This window comes from Psammomys obesus, unplaced genomic scaffold (genome assembly GCF_907164565.1).
Source record: "Psammomys obesus unplaced genomic scaffold, mPsaObe1.curated_primary_1811, whole genome shotgun sequence".
NCBI classification, from domain to species: Eukaryota; Metazoa; Chordata; class Mammalia; order Rodentia; family Muridae; genus Psammomys; species Psammomys obesus.
In genome coordinates this window covers 9,616,268-9,631,034 of record NW_026595981.1, presented here as the reverse complement: position 1 = coordinate 9,631,034, position 14,767 = coordinate 9,616,268, and the positions used below count along the sequence as shown (strand labels likewise).

Here is a 14,767-nt window from a genome sequence, read left to right as displayed (position 1 = left end):
TTTTTTTTTTTTTTTTTTTTTTTTTTTTTTGTTTTTGTTTTTGTCAGAAAACAACAATAACAACAAAAAACCAAATTCTTAGTAGGAACAGCAGCTCCCCTCTCTCCCCTGGAATAAAACCTCACCTTTCCCACTTGTATAAAGCTCCTGGCATTAAAAAAAAAAAAACAAGGAGAGGACCCCTTGATGATAAGTGCTGTGTACTGAGCGCACTATTGTTTTACATCTGGAGTTTAAGAAATGTACAAATGTAAGCCCATCTTGTAAAGTGTTTTGTCAACATCACGGCCGTGTTTCTCCTGAGGTGCCTCAGTGTAATCGAATTCCTTCAGGCAATTTGTCTTTGGCTTGCCATTTTTGTGTATAGGTCTGCCGCCTGTATGTAGGCGTGTTCCACCCCTGTCCTGATGGCGGTGTAGTCCCCAGCTTGTGGCCCCACTTTCTGAAAGCTCTCCTGTTAGTGTGCTGCTTTATTTGGCAGACTCAGGAACTGGTCTTGATGAGATATTTTGTTGTAGCTTTCACAGCATTGAGAGCTCATCTGCTCATGACCCCAGTAAACACCCTCTTTACAGCATTTTCTGTTGGATAAGAACTTTAGGCAAGAATGGTTAAAATACAGATGTTTTCTCTGAGGCTTCTTATCTCCTAAGAAGACACAGGTTATTCTGACAGGTGAAACAAGTCTGTGCAGATATGCAACATTGATCTAATCAGCAGAACAAGAACCCCACTCTAACTGGTGCTACCTTTTACCAGTATCATTAAGGCCTCCCATTACTCTTTTATTAGCCGCTCCCTCTCTTCCTTATCAGATTGCAGAGCAAACATAACTCACAGCAGTGATTTAATCTCTGTTAAAGAGGATTACAGCTTTGCATTAACTCGGATTGACATAGTTTATAATTCACTTGTTGATACCTGGGAGAGTGTTGCCATGTGCCTGACCTCTCCCAGCAGTGCTGAGGAGAAAGGGCCCCCATATATCATCATTAAAGATGGCACCCAGCACAGACGGGAGATCCAGACCTTCTTCCAGTAATAGCAGAAAGGACAAAGGAAACTCAAGTTCAAGCCTGAGGCTTGGTCCAGACTCTCAAAAGTGGGTTGTAAAGAAAACACTACTGTTGTGTCTTTGCTTTTTCTGTTTGCTGCTGTTTGGCCTCTCACACTTGAGAATTTGAACTGTCAAATTGAAGCTTGGTTCCAAGCAGGAGAGAGTGATAAAAGTGCATCTTCTTAACAGACTGAAGACATGGAACAGATAAATCCTTCAAAATGGGGCTTTGTGGCTTCAGTTCTCATTTCTGTTGCCAGGTTTTCGGCATGTCTTCATAATTTTAAATTCTCTTTTCCCCACAAAGGGTATTACATTCTTTAAAGTGATTCTAGATGGTTTTTCTTAAGGATATATTTTTAAATTACTATGAGATTCTAATTGTAGCATCTTACAGATACTGCTTTAATCACGGCGAAAGTGGCTTGCAAGTCAGTTGAACGTTCCACCTTTCTCATGATTGGCCATTCACACATGTTATTAATGTTTCCCACGGTGACCCCAGCTGACATCAGATTGCTAGGATGTGTTTCTCCATGATGCCTGTATTTGCTCTGGTTTTGCGCCCTGAGTTGTCCACCCATTCTGTGATGAAAACACTAAGGCATGGAGTAATGGATTTAAGCAAGTTGTGAACTTAGAAGGTCCCAGAGTGTAGCTGCTAACCCCTGCTGCTACTGGGGAAATTTTGGAGAATAATGCAGTTTCTCAACCAAATAGAAATTTCAACTTGCCTAGAATTTTTTTTTTTTCTTTTGTAAAGGGACATTTTCTATATAAAAGAGAACTTTGCTTGTTGCCTGTTTACATTTTGATATGAATCACTGAATTTTCCAAACCTGCCCTGTGGTTATTTTGTCTGGTGCTGGTGCAGAAGGCCTAGACCACATGATAAGCTTCCTCTTCCAGTCCTATGTATTCTGTCCATTTTCCCACATAGTTCTACTTTCACCATTCCAGACTGTCATCTTGTCCTTAGAGTATCTTTTCCTCTATAGTAAAAATAATATCTGTGTTTGGAAAAAATTTTTAAAATGCAGAAAGGTTCATCTAGCACCCTGCTTTTTCTTTCCTTTCTCTCTCTGTTTTTTAAACATTTATGTGTCCTGACACATATGGAGGACACATGGGAGTTGGTTCTTTCCTTTCAGCTTGTGGATTCCAGGAACCAAACTCAAATCATGGTGCCTTTACCAGCTGAGCCATCCTAGCAGCCCTGCTTTTCTTTTTTACAAAGAAATGTTGTGTGTATTTTATGCAGACAAATACATGCATGTATGGATCTTTTAAACTTTGTATTGTAAGGATTTTGGTGCCCTCAGCTTTTTAAAAGCATATAGTAACAAAATTCATTGCAAGGCATTTTTATAGGGGACATTTCAGCTGCTTTTGCATATCTGTAAGCATCCATACTGTGTTTGTGTTTGTGTTTGCTTGGCAGTCCTCCATCCCAGGGGCTGTTCCCAGGCCCTCCAGTTCCCTCTGACTTCTGTTCATGCGCTCAGAGCTTTGTTTAAAGCAGCATGTTATACAGGGCTCTCCAGTTCTTGACTGTCTGGCTTTTTTTGAGTTCAGGATTCTCTCCGGTGACCTTCACATGTGACTGTAACAGTGGTTGCATCAGCTCTGCACAGTTCCACACTCACCTTCCTTGATGCCCTGGAAGCTATCTGTTCTTCTTTACCTGTAGAATGAACTTCAGTCTGCCTTTACCTTCACAAGGTGTTTCCTTGTCACCCATCGAAGCAGCATGGTGTCACACAGTGTGGGCCTGCATTCCAGATCACACTCCCACACTCTGCACTGTCCTTCCCTGTGGAAATGTCCAGTCACCTGAGATCCAGCCTTTTTGCCTTTCTTCATCCCTTCTGAGTGGTGGGTCTTTCTCTCTGAACCCCTCCCTGTCTTATTGGCTCCTCTCTTACGGTAGTTATTGCAGTTCACAAAAGCTAGAGGGTCTTTCTTGCAAAGAATATTAACTCACAAGTATAAGAGAGTGCCGTTGTCAAGGTGTTAGCCCCAGAATAGTGTGTTTTAATCCTAATTGTATTCTGCTGTTTGTTTGTTTTTCAAGACAGGGTTTTTCTGTGTAGCCCTGGCTGTCTTAGAACTCACTTTGTAGACCAGTCTGGCCTTGAACTCAGAAATCCACCTGCCTCTGGGTCCTGTATGCCACCATGCCCAGCTGTATTTTGCCTACTTTAAAAGTTTTTTTGTAGCACAGATATTATTTGCAAGACAGTTTATGTAAGGTCTTCTGTCAGCACTCTCAGAGCCAGAGGGTTGACTCGGGATTTCTGAGCGTATATGCTAGTGCTCATGCTCTGAGATAGCCTCTCTGTGTATCTGAGTGTTTTTCTTTAAAAAGGGAAAACTGTCAGCCCTTCTTGTTCACCTTTTCTTCTTTATTTTAAAGAATGAAATGAAATGCCCTTTTTCATGTTTGTTTCTAGGGAGACTGCTTTTAGATAGACAAATGGACTTTGTGTTTTCGAACATCTGTGTATGCCCTTGTTACTTTGTCTAGACACACACCATTTGTCTCTCTAAGCTAACTTAGAGATAGGAAGGTTTCCTTTCCAGCATGGCTGTGAAGGCTGCCCTTGCACTTCTGTGCTCGGGGGCCATTAAGATCATTTTTGAGAACAACCCTATAAAGATGGACTCCATTATAGAAATCTCTGTAAACTGTCTTTTTCAGCTCACTGTTCTCTTCTCCCACAGCATTCTACATGTCTGCATTTCAGATCCATCCACCACCATGTGCTTTCTAAATACGTCCCCATTCTAGAACATTGCACTGTTTTCCACCACCTGGTTACTTTACTCATAGTTTACAGCCATGTTGGAATAAACCTCCTGAGGTGAGGGCTACAAGATTGAGGATCTCTGGTGCCCAGCCTTTGTTTAGAGGCCTTTAAAAAAAAAAAAAAAAAAAAAAAAAAGGATAAACCTAGGGGGAAGATCTTCTAAAAACACTTCATTTTCTACCACTTCTCGAATTTTGTATTCTGATAATTTTTTTCCTGATCATCTTGGCTGTGGTTTTTATGCCAGGTTAGGTTTCTGGGGACCTCCCAACAAATTACTGGTTATCCTGAAAACATGGTGAGCACCAAGTGGGCTCTGGATGACTAGTAAAAGCTATAGACTGCTTTTAGAATTGTCATTTGAGAAGAAAACAGTAGTAGAATAAACTCTGTTTGCATATCACCACGGCATAATAAACCTGTTATTTTGGTGTGGGTATGAAAAGGGAGCATAAGAAAAGGGCCATCCGTGTCCAGGAAGGTGTCACTAACCACTCCTGGGATGAGGCCTTGAATGAGCCACAGCCACACCTTGTATTCTGTCCATGGCTCCCTCTGGGAAGCAGAGCACTTTATAAACATTAACTTGTTTTACCCTCTGGCACCTCCACTTAAAAGGTAAATAAGGCTGAAGGCTCTTTCTTCTCCAATATAGATGAGGAATACTAGCCAAGGAGGGAAATGGCTAGAGCAGAGGCTGCCTAGGCAGGATCTAGACGGGGCTGTGGTGTCCTGGGCCATTCTCCTTTCTGCTTCTTAGGGCAGTGGGGGCTGGGCCTTTGTGTGGAGTATGAAACACTGCAAAGATGACCAATTGTTCTTCAATGCTTTGTGCTCCTTTATAAGAAAGAAGAAATCAATACACATTTTCTCATACACACACGGCAGCCCTCCGCCTCTCCCACAGCTCAATCCTGTAGGAGGAGGCACAGCTATGGAAGCCAGCAGGATACACCAGCTTTCAGGGAAGACAGGAAAACTCCTCATATTGCATTTAGCAGTCAAGCTCCCTGAAGCCAGTCATAAAACTGGCTGAGGCCATCACACTGCTGACTGCAGGAGCTGGTTGGTCCGGTGGGAAGACAACATGCGGAGGGGCAGATGCTGTGCTCTGACAGGAGGTGTACCTAGCACAGACTATTCAGAACTCTTTCCTGTCTTATGGTTGAAGGATACTGCTAGGATTTGTATTGTACAGAGAGTCATAGAGCTGGGCATGGTAGCTCATGCCCATAATCTCAGTACTCTAGAGGCTAAGGCAGGAGGATCACTGTAAATTCAAGGCCAGTCTGAATACACAGTGAGTTCCAGGCCAGCTTCGACTACACAGTGGTTGTCCTATCTCAAGTTAGTCTTTTGTTATTATTTTAAAAGATGGCATTGATATCTGGAATTCATTTACAGCTTACTGACACTAAACAGTTTAGTGTAAGACATGAGTGATAAGATTCTTGCCACTGTAAACAGAATGATAGGTTCAGATGACAGAATAGTTTTGCATGCCAAGGGGGAATCCATTTGATTCCATCCAGGTTCTCTGTAGACTATGTGTGTCTTTACACAGAAGAGACATGAGATTGAGAGCAGGTGAGTTATCCCAATGCAGGAGAAAGACTGAGAGCCTAGGGTGGAAGAGGAACCGAAAGACAGGCAGGGCAAGAATTTTATTCATGAAGCCTGGCCAAGAGGGCCCTGGGCATCATGACAGCAGGGCAGTCTGCTGGCTCATCCAAAGGGAAGAACAACATGCCTGGCCCAGACGCTGACGTGAACTCCCTGGCCAGTTTCTGTGTATTCCCATCCTTTAAAAGTTGAGGTTCAATAGAGTGAGAACTGTATCCTGCCTAGGCCCCTGTCCTGGTGTGAATGCCAGTGTGCCTGGGCACCAGCTTCACCTTCCCTGCTACTAAGGAGGTGAGTGAGTCACATCTAAGCAGTGAAGCATCGGAGGGGCTGCTGTTTGAACAGGAGCTTCATCTTCCTGAAGCCAGCAGTCATGAAACGGTAAACATGACATAGCCAACTCTATTGCAGGGATCGTGGTGGCCTGACGTTAATATTAAACATCTCCAGCAAGGCAGAGTGCCCTGTGCCCAGCTCCAGAATAAAAATAAATAAAAATAAGGGAAAACCCTGGTAAAAACAGTGAGGTGATTTGTCGTCTTTCCTTTGTGAGGCCATTTGTCTTCTCTCACATCAAATCTGTTATAAAACAGTCAAACTGTGAAAGTAGAAATCACCCCAGGAATATGGAATATTAACACACAGGAGCAGAGAGAAACAGGGCTCCTTTTGTCTGAAGACTCCCCTCCCCCGGAAAATATAATGTAATTTTTTTTTTTCTAATAGAATTTAAAGACTTCAAGTTCATGTGAAGATTAGTAGGAGTTTTGAGTATTTTTCATCTTTGTTAATATGGAGTGAATTTGTAACTGTTGTGAAAAGAAAGCCTTTACAAATTCCCACCCTTGTCCCTCTTCCTTCCCTTCCTTCTCCCCAGTCTTTTTAGCTCCTTTGTTTGGGGCCTGAACCTGCTTCTTTAAACATTTATAAATCTTGAGTCTGTCTGATCCTTAGGAGACAGGCCAGAGGCTGTGTCACCAGCTGTAATTTAGAGCCGTGGGGCTAAAGGCATCTGCAGGGGTTTGAAGGACCCAGTTCTGACCTGACTGAAAGAGCATTCTGGAATAGCCCTCCTCAAGTCTCCTTCAAGCTCTGGGAAGATGGTGATGAGAGCAGACAGCCGGGGTAATTTATGGGCTCTGTGCCTCCTTGTCTCCCCTTTGAAATGAGTGGTGTACTGCCACCGTGTGGTGGGTTGGCACAACTGCAGTTTGCTGTCTTCCGCAGTTGGGAACAGAATACTTGGTATCCAAATCCTGATGATTAGTGATACTGCAAAGAGTCTCTGGGTCACTCACTATTTTGCTAGTTTGATCCTATTAGGTAATTCTCAGGAAGTTTGTTTTTTTTTTTTTTTTTTTTAAAGGAGAAAAAAGACACAAAAAAGCGTAGGACTTCTGTGGCAGGCTACTACCTTCTTTTTTTGCTATTGGCTTTGTTTTGTGGTGTTTGTTCATTTTTTGGTTTAGGTTTGGCTTGCTGTGAAACATGGGGAGATCAAGAGGGAAGTCTGTGAGCTACTTTTGTTGGTAGGAGAAGAAGGGAGTCTGACTTCCTTAGCTCTACGCGGGAGTCACACATAAGCTTTCTGCCCTGTGACTTTATTGTGCCATTGGAAGCCAACCATGAGGTGTCAAGATGGCCGGTCGCCCCTCATACATGTGTGAAGGGCACACTGCTTTTGGAGGATGCTGTGGTCTCACTGTGGAAGCTGGTTCACTCAGGCCAAGGTGGGAACTAGTTGTGACAGCAGACTGCAGCCCTGTACAGCGCTACAGAGTGTGCTGTGCTGCTGCTGTGCTCACTTCTGCTTGCTTAAGCCAGCAAGCTGTTGTCTCCTGGTCTTCGGTGCCAGCGAGGGGAAAGCAACAGCGCACACCGTTGCCCTCTGACAATGCAGGCCATTTGCTGGAAGGGGATCTTTCATTTAGTTCCATTGGCACCTGCCAAATGGCTCATTGGAAAGTGCCTTCCAGTGGTTTTTAGGATGCCTGAACCTATTGGTAGACAGAGCAGAAGAGAGTGGAACTCTGAAGGCAGTGCTGTTTGTGTTCAAATGTAGGAGGTCAGCCCAGGATGTGGCTCCGTGTTACAGCACTTGCCTGAGATACAGAAGGCCCTGGCAAGAGTAATTACTGCCACATGCGTGTGCACAACACACACACACACACACACACACACACACACACACACACACACACACTGATGGGATCCTGTTTTCACTGACCTATCTGGACTACACCATGCTACAGTTGTCACAGTGCTGGTATTTGGCAAAGAGAGTCTGAGGGCCTTACAAGAGGCAAATTGGAGACCTCAGGAGTTCAGCCAGATGGCCAGGAAGAGTTGCAGCAGCAGTGGAGAGAGCTGAGGATCTGAAGCTGGGCAGCCTGCCTTGGGGCACAGCCATCTATCTACCTTGTCTGTCCTGGCTCTGGGGGTGAGTGCCAGTGGGTTAGAATGGCCAGTTTGTTTCCCGTGGATCTCTCTTAGTGGAGTAGTTGTCTAGGCAGGTGACTGAAAATGGTTACCTTTCTAATCTGACTTCTGATGTTTCCTTGTGTCTTTGTTGTTATTGTTTATTTGGTTTTTTAGAGTTTAAAAAATGTGTATGGATGTGTGAATCTGCATATGTGAGTACAGGTGTCTGCAGAGGCCAGAAGAGAGTTAGCAGATTCCCTGAAGCTGGATTTATAGGCAGCTGTGAGCCATCCAAAGTAGGTGTTGGTAACCAAAGTTTGATCCTCTACAAGAGCAGTATGCATTCTTAGCAGCTGAGCCATCTTTTTAGGCTCCTGTATGTCTTTGTAATCCTCTACAATAGCTATTGAAGTTCAGATTAGCATTCAGATGTATTAATTTATTATACTGTGTGCTAGATTTGAGGCCAAGGACTATTCATATGTAGCATATTTTTATAAGCTTCCAAAAGTGCTAAGTAAATTATTTTCAAAACACAAATATGAGAAGGTGTCATCGTTGACATCGTGTTTGGTCAGGGTGCTGCAGGCACCAGTGTGCTTGTCTATACGGGTGGTCCCACCGCGTCTCCTAGGAGCCTTCTTGCAAGAGTTAAACTTGATCTTCGTGTGTTCAGCATGACAGTGGTGGAATTAGAATTGTTAGTCTTCTCCCTGTGTGTGCTATCACTATCCCTGCTTCTTAAATGTGTGTAGAGGGTCACCTTCAGGCTGCCATACTGTAGTGTGTAGTGTAGGGTCTGCAGTGTGCAGGGGGAGGTAGAGAGCAGAAAGGAAAGGTGGTCAGGGTGCTTTCTAAATGTCATGGTTATTTAGGGTTGCTGGCCCCTTAGAAGCAACAAATGAACAATTTCACATTAATCAAAGGCAACAATGTATATAGGTTTGAGGCTGTCATTCCCTTCCTTCTTCCCTTCTTTCCTTTTTAATTTTGGACAGGATCTTGCTGTATAGCCCAGGCTGACCTTGAACTTGGGATCCACTTGTCCATCTTCCTGAGTGCTGAGATGACAGGCATGTGCCACTGTGCCTGGCCCAGATTATGCCCTTAATCAGAAGGAAAAATTACTGTATTGGAAGGTGGATTTGGAAGACATGTGACTCTCACTTATAGAGACCATGATCTAGTTTTAGATGGTGGACAGTTGTTTTGTTTTGTTTTGTTTTTTTCTGGGGAGCCGTGGCTCAGCTGCTGTCTTTGTACTGGCCACAAGAACAGCCAGGTACAAGTTTCCAGGCCAGAGTAGGAGGAGCATGGTTTTCCAGAAAGCAGATAGGAGAATTCAGAGTGGGGTGCCAGAAGCTACTGACCTAGCAAATTGAAAGCCCCTCACAGGCCATTTGCAGGTTTAATACACTGCTTTTTTACTGTTTGCCCAAATAGCATCATGAAAGACAATGATCTGTGTTGCAGTCCTCTGATGAGTGCACCACACACACTCACTTCACTGAGGACCATGTACATACTCTCCCACAGTGTTCTGGTTTCACGTCCCAGCCGAAGCCAGACCGCCACGCTGAATGTCCTCTTCAGAGCACACACAGTAAGCCACATCCTTGCACACTGCCCGTGTACTCTGTCTTTATAGAAAATGGCTGCCACTTCGTGATCATTTTTTCTAGAAACAGGTTTTATGATAATATAGTAAAAATATTAAATTAGAAAATGCCTCACTAAGGGTTATAAAACCTTACTACACTAGAGATAGGTAATTATCCCCTCTGCAGCCTAAATGACAGTTTAAAAGAAATAAAAATGTTCATGCTCATTACTTGCTTTTGTAGGTTGTAATAAAGGGCGAGTTAAATTTTAATCCAAGGAAGAGCCCCTGCCGTCGACCCTTCCACCCTGGGTCTGAGTCCTGGTAATTACTCTTGCCTAGTCTATGTAATTCCAACATTCATACATGTTTTACAGTGGACATCGCCACTGGGCCATCGAGAGCAAGGGTTTGGAGATGAAGCAGGAAAGCATTTCAGAACCGAGATTCTTGTCTTTATTCCTGTGTGATCAGGAGCAGGAGTCTGTATTTGAAACAATAGCTTGCCAAGTTCATTATGCAGAGCCTTACAGGGACCTCAGCATCAATTCTCCAGTTACGCTGTAGACCCAGAGGGAGACGGGGTTAACCTGGAGAGCTGGTAGTAGATCCATCTACAGCCAGCTCTGCCCAGGAAGGACACGGCAGGGAAGGTAGCAGAAGCTGTCTGGCTGCCTTGTGGCTGCGTCAGCTGTCTCGCTTATATGTCGCCCTTAAGGTGGGAACAGGGTGTGCTGGATTGCCTTTTTTCAGGTGTTTCTCCCTCTCCCTCAGCTGACAGCAGACCCTGCAGCTGCTTGTGGGTGAGAAACTCTGAGCTTTCTATCCCTCCATCTTCATAAGGGCGCCTAAAGGCCTTCTGAGGAGATAGCAGGGATTGGAGATGAAACTCCAATCCAGTTGGAAATATGTGCTGTGCTCCGTGGCCTGTTTGAGCTGTCCTCAACCTGGCTCAAAGCCCACCCATGTAAAGTTAATATTTTCCGTATTCCGATAATTAGGTCCTTTTTACTCTTTAAATTTACTGAGAAAACTACATGGGCTGCCAAGGTGGCTTATGGGTTATAGGCCCTTGCTAGCAAGCCGTACAACCTTCAGTCCTCTGAACCCCCATGGTGGCAGGAGAGAACCAACTCCCACAAATTGTCCTCTGACCTCCACCTGTAACCAGGCGTGTGTACCCACACAAATATACACAAAAATAAACAAATAAAATACCACCCCAAATATATTACATGGCAGTTTAAATGTGTGATGGTATGCAGGGTTTATGTTATTTTTCCTGCAGGGCTGAGCTCTGGCTTTGCCAGAGTCACTTACATGCTCAGAGTCCAGTATAACTGGAGCCCTGATTTTTGGTGAGTGGGAGTGATGCCCTAGCCAAGGAAGTGATCTGGGACCTCAGGGAGGTGTTCTCCTTGGTGTCTCTGGAGCTGGAAGATGAGAGAAGAGAGGGAAGATGAGCCTGTGTTCCTGGTAAGAGGCAGTTTGAGCTCAAGTAGCAGAGGGCAGTGCATGAGGCTTTGGAAAATGCATATGGGAGTGGGCGAGTAAGTGCTAGATTTGTTTTTGATGTTTACGTTGGGATAATCCTTTCTTCACTCAGCCTGCCTCCCCCTCAATAATACATTTTAAGAACAGAGGCGACTTAATTTCCCGGGTTGCTTTGCCACAAGCAACTGCAGTGTTTGCCAGTTTTGCGACACTGAGTGTGAAATGATGTTCTCTTAAAACACAGGTTCAGCATTTCACTCTGCTCCTGACGTGTGACCTCTCAGTGGACAGCAGCTGCTGCCTCTGGTCCATGCACTGCGCTGCCATTGTGGAGCAGAGGGGAAGTGTTTGCTCCAGTGACGGCTCTGGGTGCAGGCTAGGAGGGGCAGCCTGAAGAACAAAACAGCACTTGGCCTGCTTCTCTCCTCAGCCGCCATCACCTTCAAGACATGCTGTCCTTTTTTTTTTTTTTGTCCTGGCATCTCTCTTCTTGGTTGAAGTGGCTAGAGAGGTCATGTTGGCAGATAGTTTGGCCATAATGTGAGGAGTGAAGGCAGGGCATGGCTGCTGGGAATCTGGAGGGTCAGCGTGTGGGTATTCATTTGCCTTTGGAGTGAGGCCTTTTTCCTTTAAGGGCTGGACAGGTGCCTAGAGCTAGGAAACAGTGGAATGTGTGGGGCTCAGAGCTAGTTGCCAGTTAGAGACTGTTGTTTCCTGTCTACAGTTTTTCTGCCTGTGCAGTAGTCCCCACACGACAGGGATGGTTCACATCTGCCTTCTGCCCTCCCTCCTTCTCTTCCTCTTAACTCTCCCTCCCTCTCTTCCTCCCTCCACTATGTTCTAACTTTTGGGGTTCCCATGTTAGCATCTCTTACTCCACAGCTACAGCAGGACGAGTGCTGAAGAGCTGAGCCAGCATCGTGGCACAGACCTGTAATGCCAGCACTGGTGGCAGAGGCAGGGAGGCCACAAGTTAAAGCCCTGTTAGAGCAAGAAAAAACAAAAACAGTTGGAAAGCCAGCTTCTCTTGGGTCAGAATGGCTGCTGGGAGTTCTCAGCAAGAACACTTCCAGGAACCCTTTTTCTCAACACAGTAGCAGGCTGTTGAAGGTTAGGTCTGAAGGGGTCAAGTCTGTGGCTCTCCTGGGATGTGGACTACCTGGCTTGTCAACTTAATCCTGTCTGGCTGCTCTCCCTTTCTGGGAAGTCATTGACGAGACCTTGGACAGAGCAGATGTGGACCCTTGCCCAGGGCCATCTTGTGCATTGGAACTCTGAGCTGCCTCCTACAGCAGGGCGGTTCTGCTCCCCATCTACCAAGGAACGTAGTTCCTGATTCTCCAGCCTGATAAGGCTTCCTTGCTATTTCAACCCCTTTGCTAGTTTCCAGGCTGAGCCAAGTGTGGTACATATAACAGCAATGGAAGTTGTAGTGATCATTTGCTGTAGTTTCTTAAAAAGATTTCTTTTTACTTTTAGTTGTCTGCACATGTGAGAGAGAGTGAGTGTGTGCATGTGACTAAGGAGGGCATCTGATATCTGTAGCTAGAATCACAGGTAGATGCGAGCTACCCAACATGGATGCAGGGAAACAAACTCTGCCTGGTCTTTTGAAGAGCAGCAAGGGCTCTTAACCCATAAGCCATCTCTCTGGTCCCCATTACTGTATTTTTAATGTCCAAATTCAGCTTTAAAGTTAGGCACAGTGGTGTGTTCCTATAATCCCAGCACTGGAAGGCAGAGGCAATAGGATCCAGAGTATGAAGTGTCAAAAACAGTGAGACCCCATCTCAAAATACAATGGGCTAGAGGGATGACTCAGCTGATAAAGCACTTGCTGTACAAAGGAGGGCCTGTGTATGATCTTGGCACCCACATAAAAAGCTGGGTAAGGGTGGTACACACTTACAACCCAGCACTGAGGAAATGGAGACAGGAGGATCCCTAGAGCTTTATTGACCAGCCACAGCCAGAGAGAAGCCCTGTCTCAGCACACAAGGTGGGTGGTTCCTAAGGAAAGGACTCATCCACCCATCCATGGCTAGTTTTATTTCATTGCTGTGGGGTGTGTTTATGATATACTTGTGCACATCTGTGTTTTCAGGTTCATACAGAGACCACAGAGGATGTCAGGCATCTTTCTCTTGCTGAACCTAGAGTACACAGTTGTTTTGGCTATCCTAGCTGGCCAGCAAGCCCCAGCGACCCTCCTGTTCCTACTCTTCCCCCAGCACTGAGGTTATTGAGTGCAGGGCACTGGAGAGCTAACCTCAGGATTATAGAGCAAGCATTTTACCCACTGAACCGCGACTCAGCCCAATAATGTTAATTTTTAAAATCTAACTTTAAAAATAAATTAGCCAACTAAATTATTTTTTAGATTGAGATTAGAGAATGGAGTGTGGGGGAGGGGTAGAATCCTGCTTCTGTTCTGAACCTCTGCACACATGATCGTAATTGGAATCTTGTTGCTGGGTCATTTTCATTGTTTTTCAAGTACTGCCAAGTCTCAGAAAATGTATGAAAACTAAATTATATCCCCTACATCCCATGTCTGATTGAATCCTCTCGTTGTGTGCCAGTCTCATATATCCTATTAAAATATTCAATCTTGTTTTCTTACTTGAAGAGCCTGTCTGTAAAGGGCAAACTTATAGAAAACTCATTCCCTGGAGACAGGGTATCCAGCACAGTGGACTATTTACATATTTCACTATGTGATTGGCTGCTTCTGGGTCTCTTCCTTCCCTCGTATTTGCGAATAAGTGCTCCGAGATGTGGTTCTTAATTACATGGCTGTGTTTTCAATTGAAGAAACAGATGAAGGTGTTTCCCAGTTTCTTGGTCTCTTTTTTAACCTTGAAAAGTTAAGCAGTGTGTTAACCAGTTTGCTTTATTTCCTAGGACCGAGTTGTATCGATCTCTTTTTGGCCAGCTCAACCGTCCTGACATAGATCATGGGGACTGACATTACCATCCTCTCACTCCTGACCCCAGTACAGGAGCCACCTGCTGCTTCCAGAAGAGGCTAGAATGACTTCAGGAAGTGGCGTCTGGGGACCCCTACGATGGTGGAGCTCATGCCTTCTGCATGAGAAAGCTCAGGCTCTGAGTCCTTCAGCCACCACAGGTATAGTCAGAGCTGGAGCCAAGGCTCAGGTTAAGAGCACTCCCTGCTCTTACACAGCACCCGGGTCCAGAGACTCACAACAGCCTCTAAGTGCAGTCCCAAGGACTTCGATGCCATCTTCTGACCTCTGTAATCGCCTCACTCAGGTGTGCGCACACACACCAGCATACAATTACAACCAAAATAAATTAAAAAATCTGTTGTCACTGTCATCACTGAGTTCTTGAGCCAGAGAGGTGGTCTAGAGTTAAATTGCACGGTGCCACACCTGCTGAGAGGGTTTTCCTTCTTCTAGCTAGATGGTCTCCTCACACAGTATAAAACTGCATTTCTGGCCCGTTCATCCCTGACTGCACACTTGGGCTGTTTCCCATCTAGACTATTGTGAGCGGTGCTGTGGGATCGTCTGACTGACCTTCACCTGTTAGCTTCCATTCCCTTTGGCACTTACCTGGCGCTGGGATTGCTGGACACTTCTGTCTGAATGTCTGTCTTTTTCTGGGTTGTTTGTTTGTTTGTTTGTTTTGTGTATGTGTGGACACAGACACAGACACACATGTGCGCGCATGCGCCTGCACAGTGCTGAGTGCCCAGGACTTCACAGGCTCTGAGCACATGTTCTACTTTCCAGC

General features: G+C 45.1%; 1 long non-coding RNA gene across 1 annotated transcript in view; it reads left to right on the top strand.

Annotated features, from left to right (window-relative positions):
* The window catches only part of LOC129685948 (uncharacterized), a 20,863-nt gene extending 6,516 nt beyond the window's left edge, over positions 1–14,347 (top strand). The window contains exon 2 of the long non-coding RNA XR_008721565.1: positions 13,910–14,347. This is a non-coding gene — a long non-coding RNA (uncharacterized LOC129685948). The remainder of the gene's footprint in view (positions 1–13,909) is intronic.
* The last annotated feature ends 420 nt before the right edge of the window (positions 14,348–14,767 follow it).